The following is a 7103-nucleotide window of genomic DNA, read 5'->3' on the forward strand; positions in this document are numbered from 1 at the left end:
ACAAAGATAATTGTTGCATTATTAATACAAAGATTGAATGCATGTATGCTAGGTGAAAAACTTGACCGCATGGGAGATTTGTGGACATTTTGGAATGAAAAACGTGACGAGGTGGTAAATTTCATCCCAAAATGTGATTTTTTAAAAAAAATCACATTCTGGGGGGTAAAACTTTTTATTTGGCAGGGTTCCCTTGGTAAAATGTGCATTCCAAGGGCTAAATATCGCTTCAACCCCTGGACATGAAAAACAACCCGCGGCAACAGTGTAAAAGTTGCCTAGCCCAATTTCGTGGGAAAACCGCAGACTTGGCAACACTGTTTGGTTCATTAATTCACTCATTCACTCACTCATATCACTCACACACTTTTTACTCAATTTGAATGTCTCCCCTCCCCCAGTTTTTAAAGTTTAAAACCAGCAAATCAAATAGAGAAACACTTTGTCCATACCACCTCGTCACATCAGTTACCACCCCGTCACATTTACCACCCCGTCACAGGGTAATTTTGTTAAAAGTTTATAGAAAAAAATCAAATATTACATAAATTAATGTTGAATGATGTTCTTGTTGTGTGGACTGATCAGATAAATGTAACTTTATCTGTATTTTTAAAGTGAATTCATTTTTTCAGTACAAACAATGAGCCCATTGAAACATCTAATTCATGTTTCAAGATTAAAAATCTAAAAATAAAAAAAATATATGTTAAATTACAGAATTTCTATTGATGGTTTCCAAAAAAGGGACATTTTTCTATTAGGAAAACATTAGATTTTAAAAATCTATTTCTTGTTTTACTACTCCAGTGGCATACATATTGTCCGTGAGGGGGTGGTACAAGAATGGCTTCCTTGTCTGAATAAAAAGGATAATATTTATAAATATTTTGTGCCTGAGGTGGGAAAATATGTTTTTGGAGGATTAACATATCTTTCAATTTGTAGGTTTGTTTAAAAAAAAGTTTGTTCATAATGAAAATTTTGAAAAATGCAAAGTGGAAATGGCACCGGTTTCGTAGAATGACTCAGATAAGACCCTTATTCCTCGTCTGGTATCGTTTAAAGCCCTTTGAAGCTGCACTGAAACTGTCATTTTGACCTTTAACCATTTGGAGGCCATTGAAGTCCACTATAAGAAGAAAAATCCTGGAATGTTTTCATCAAAAACCTTAATTTCTTTTCAACTGACGAAAGAAAGACATGAACATCTTGGATGACATGGGGGTCAAGTCAAGTCAAGTCAAATTTATTTATATAGCGCTTTTACAATTGGTAATTGTTTCAAAGCAGCTTTACATATTAGAAGCACAGAAAAAAAGGGAAGTGGTTAAAAATAAGCTGTACAAACAAGCGTGGTAATATGTAACATATACAAGATGGTGCTACACTCACCAAGATGGTGAGTAAATTATCAGTAAAAGTTTATTTAAATTGGACTAATTCTTTAAACACTGTGGGCCCACACACACACACACCATTCAAATCAACAATGGTACCTCAATTTCCTGTGCGAATCAAACCGCGATCCTGGACTCCTGTATTAGGCCTCCCGCAGCTCCTCGGCCTCACTCTCTCTCGCCAGCCGACGAAACGCACCTCCTGCTTAGCCAGAAGAACCCCAAATATTGCGGGTATTTGGGGCGCTATCTGGTCCTCAATGTCTCCCTCGTCGTGCAGGAAACAACAATGCTGACACTCGATAATCTCTTGCTGTTCAAATATTCCGCTAACTTATAGCAAACCTAAATGCGTGTCTTGTGTCTCATTTCGGAGGCACGTGTCTGGCTGTTTCTATAGAAACCGGAGCTTCTAACGGCCGCTGAAGTGACGCGATGACTTTACCAGTCAGCAGTTGGCTCTTATTTAGAAGGCAGGACTTATTCCGCCATATTGAGCGTTACACTTTCTCCCATTCAAAACAATACGAGTGACACGCCTTGGTTTTCATTCTATAGTCTTTGCTTATAGTTCGGTTCAGATGAGTAGAGGTACGAGTATATTAATAAACAGTCTGTGGTCACGCTTGACTAATGCAGATTAACAACAACGGGATGTTGTATAAACACTCACAGCGAACTCCAAAAAAAAACAAAAAACACAAGATTGTGTGTTTTACACTCGATCTATATTACAGTTCAAGATTTTAAACTGATAAACTTGTAAATCATTCAACACTCTATTACCGCATACAGCGCATCTCTCTCATAGCTTGCATATCGCATTCCCGCCTTGTCAATCACCGCTTAAAGAAAGACCTAATTTGTAGGTTAAAACCACATTTTTCACATGTGCATAACAATCTAACTTGATTTATGTTCTTAAAGGCATACATCCACTTGTTTTATATAGTAATATATAAAGCAGTAAACTGATGTTCGCCTTCTAAGTGCCTCTGCTAAAACCGCACTTTCGTATTCTTGAATGGCATGGGGTGAGTAAATTATCAGGAAAATTTCATTTAAAAGTGGATTAATCCTTTAAGGGGAATACGAGCATAATACTGCAATCCAGCAACGACACACACACACACACCACAGTTTCGATAAAGCACATACACACATGCTACAACATGAGGAAAAAGGACAGAGAACTCAATGAAAAGCCTATATCCACCGTAGAATCACTTCAGCTTCACCCATGAAAACAGCTGCACCCGGTTCACTCAAATGAGTGTGGAGGGGAAGAGGGAAAGAGAAAGAGAGAGAGAGAGCGCACTACACATGCACACACAGCTTGCTCCAAACGTTAAATATGATACCAACAGCTTATTATTATTGTCCAATTTTATTTTTTGCTGATTCTTCTTGCATCAGGAATAATTTCATAATTATCGGTTATGAACGATATGGAGTATTATGTTTGGTTTGGTTAATTTTTTGGGGGGAACTAAATAATAATGTTCTAGGAATGTTCTTTATTACATAAAATAATGTTCCCAGAATGTTGAAGGAAGGTTGTTTTTAAATAACATAAACATATTTTATACAGAACGTTTAAATAACATAAACATAGCTCATACAGAATGTTTCCTTATGGTTATTTTTAGGTTTTTGTATTTATAAACTAACCTCTCAATTAAAACGTTGCAGATGTTTTTGCATAATGACCTATACAGAGCTCTGAAATTAGTTTAGTTTATGCAGCATTTAATAAAATGTAGCAATTAGATAAAACAAAAAAGCACATTATAATGTTAATGTGAAACCAAAAATCAATGGGTTTGTTTCTATCTTCATGAACTGTGCTTCATGTGGCCTCACTTTCTCTTGTCTTAAACAGAAACCACAAACTCACAGAATTTAAAAATTAACATTTTGTTTTACTGACTGACTAACATTTGTTTAATAAATAATAGTTCACCACACATGACTGACAAATGAATGAGATTACTGTCCGTCAACATTATTAACAGTTTCACTCTTGATATCCAGTATCATATATACATGTCAAAGAGTTTGTTAGTCAGTTTGATGTTCATTCAGTTTGATGATCTTCATGAAGTCAGAACAATGACTATGAACTTTGAACAACACACAATCTTTACTAAATAAACTGAAATGATTACTCATTTCACCACAGCTTTACACAACCAGCAGAAAGAGAGCAGGCGGAATAAAGATAAGCGATCTGTAACAGTTTCACTGTTGCTGTCCATTGGTCACACCTTAATTTAGCAACTTGTAGTATTGCATTAGTATTGCGTCCTTCTCATGAGCATTTGATATTTTTTGACTTTTTTAAGTGTGAGTTGTATCTCTTTTTATGGCCCATTTTACCTGTAAAATTAAACCTACTTAATAATTATGCACTCCTGAATATAAGGTGTTTTTTTTATTTTGTTTTACTTATAAATAATTAAATACAAAATTAATAGTAGTTATTAAGATTAATGTGGTTTGGATTTGGTAAAATGTGCTTGTAAAAATATTAACTTTCATAATTATTGTGCATGCACTGTAATACAGATGAATGTTTCCTCAATTAAACACACCTGATTCAGGTCATCAGCTCATTATAGCGACTTCAAGACCTGAAATGGGTGTGTCAGACAAAGGAGACTTGCAAAACGTGCACCTCCAGGAATGTGGTTAGGAACGACTGCTTTATGTAACACTATCTAGTGTAAGTGATAAGTCCCGTTTGACATTTGTGCTACTGTATACAGGCCATCAGGACACCATACAGACTTTATCAAAGAATTTGCTGATTTTCTGTCAGAGTTAGTACTGGCTGCGGATAAAGTCCTTATTGGTGATTTTAATATCCATATAGATAATGAAAAATACACACTGGGATTGGAATTTAGAGGTATTTTAAACTCTATTAGAGTTAGACAACACGTGTCAGGACCCACTCATTGTCGTAATCATACTTTAGATCTGTTACTATCACATTTGGAGCTGCAGCAGGGATGAGGCAAAATAGGAACTTCAAACAAAAACAGGGTATTTATTAAACAAGGAACAGAACAGCGACAGCTTTCCAGATTTCCTGCCATCCCTGGATTCTCTGCACCTGTGTATTGTTGTTAGCACTTCCTTTAAGTTGGACTCACTCCTTGCACTCCCTGTCCGTTCTTGATGTTGTTATGTTAGGCTTGTTTGAGATGAGCAAATTCTGCATGCCAGTTAGAAATGTGTCCGAGGGTGGGCCGCCTTGCTCTGATGTCATGCCGACGTGTGTCAAAAACCTCTCGCGAGGGCGAGGCGGCCTCAACGGATTCTGCAGTCTAGTGCAGTTGCTCTCCACTGACTGCGTTGACCAAAAGCACGATGGGAAACGACTTGCTGACGACACAGCTTTATGCTTATTGGTTTGAACATCTGTGATGTATTGATCTCTTTTAAAATGTTTGATTTTAAAACCCTAATACCATGATTTTATGTGTATAAATTATGTGTGCGTATTCCTAAAGTCTCTGACAGTGCGATCTCTCTATTGGTTATGTGATTGATATCATATTTATAATAATATATAAAAACATGTTTGTAATTAAAATAAAAATGATTGATACACACATCTTTCGAATGGAAATAAATAACATGTACTTTGGGTGTCTTGTTCATTATGTTTATTTTCATATAAAAGCAACAGAACTTAAATTACATCCAGTTTATCAGCAACACAGTGCACCAGTGTGAATCCCGCGATATCCGCCTTTGATCTCGCAGGTGTCTGATCCACTATAAGAACAGAGAACTGTCCGTCTTGCCTGCACTTTTTTCACTCCTCCCCTCACTGCAGCCGCCTACTCTCGGCTGAACTTCAGGCGAGGCTAGGCGCATCTCAAACAAGCCTGTTGTTATCTAATTTTAAGTGAGGGAAATGAGTTCAGTTGAGGAACAGGGAGGATTCTGGGAAATGGAGTCTGGGACAGGCGTGACTGTAACAGTTACGTATCCGGCGCCTGCTGGTTCCTGCTACTCCCCACCAGAGGTTGTCGTTTCACCATTTCATTGCACACACAGTCATCACTCTGGACTACATTTCCCATAATTCTCTAACTAGGAACCAATCACACACTCGCACCTGTTCACCATCAGTGGACCGTTTATAAGCTGCACTCACACACACACAGGGCGGAGTATTGTTTAGCCTTCATCCGACCTTGTCTCCGTGTTAATCCTTGTTGCTAGTTCCTAGCCTTGCCTTGTTTTTGACCCTGGACTGTTTCTCCCTTGTTTGATGATCGCCTGTCTTGACCATTGCCTGTGATTTGGATTACTCTTCTGCCTTGCCCTTATGTTTCTGTTTGCTGGTGTTTGACCCTTGCCTGTATGACTATGCTCATTGTAATAAAGCCTGCGTTTAGGCATATCCCTTGTCATCACGACGCCCAGCGTTACAAGATCTAATATTGTCACATGGAATCGATATTGATGCCAAATTCTGCAGCAGATCGATGACATCTCAGATAATTATCTAGTCTTGTGTAAACTACATTTAGTCAAGACTGCAAGTCCCTCTTTCAAATATAGTAGAACTATCACTTCCACCACTAAAGATTACTTTATAAATCATCTTCCTGATCAGTTTCATCTCCTCAGACACAGTTGCTCCTTTGTACTTAAAGAAAATAAAAGAAAATAGTCCAACGTTGTGGCACAATGAGCATACTAAGACCCTCAAGAGAGAAGCCAGAAAAATGGAGTGCAGCTGGAAGAAAACAAAAGGTTTTTCACATTTTGTGGAAAGACAGAGTCAATTCTTACAGAAAGGCCTTAACAACTGCTAGATGTGCTTATTTTTTGGACCTCTTAAAAGAAAACAAACACAACCCTAGTGTGGCGAGGGGGGCGTGGTTCAGCGGGGTCTGCAACCGGAGAGAATAGCGGGAGACGCGTGGTAAGTGAGTGGGTTGAATACAAATCACGAACACCTGTTTCTCATTCCAGTGATTGGCGCGGAGACAGGACAAAACGCCGTGAGAAGCAGGAGTGTGGGAGAGAGAGGGGAACTGTTGACTGAGTCGAGTCGAGGTTCGTGGAGTGAAGCCCTTGTGGATAGTGTAAGCCCAACGTGGAGTGAAGCCCTTGTGGATAGCGTATGCCGAACCTGGAGTGAAGCCCTTTGTGGATTGTTTATTTTCGTTTGTTGTGCGTTGCACAGTCCTTCTGTTGACATTCAATAAAGACTCAGTCAGCAGTTGTTCGTCGTCCCTGACCACTTCCTTCCCCACTACGAACTTAAGTTTACTACACTGGTGCCGAAACCCGGGAAGGAAGTCGGTGAGCACGTCGCCATGCAATCGTCGTCCTCCGCCACATTTGCGGACATCATCGCGTCCCTCGCGGTCCTGCACCGCGAACAACAACAGGCCCTGCTGGAGTTAAGAGGCGACCAGGAGCGGTGTTTCCAAGCCATTCTACAGACCCAGCAGGAGGACCGCGAGGCGTTCCGGAGCTGGATTGACCGGGAGGTTCCCCGGGAGCCCACCGAACCGCCCGCTGTGCCTGTCCACCTGCCCTTAAATAAGATGGGCCCACTGGATGATCCAGAGGTGTTCTTAGACCTCTTCGAGAGATCCGCGGAGGCGTGTAAATGGCCGCGGGACCAGTGGTCGATGAGGCTGGTCCCGCTCCTCTCAGGAGAAGCACAGG

The sequence above is a fragment of the Chanodichthys erythropterus genome, chromosome 3, assembly GCF_024489055.1.
Source record: "Chanodichthys erythropterus isolate Z2021 chromosome 3, ASM2448905v1, whole genome shotgun sequence".
Taxonomy (NCBI): Eukaryota; Metazoa; Chordata; class Actinopteri; order Cypriniformes; family Xenocyprididae; genus Chanodichthys; species Chanodichthys erythropterus.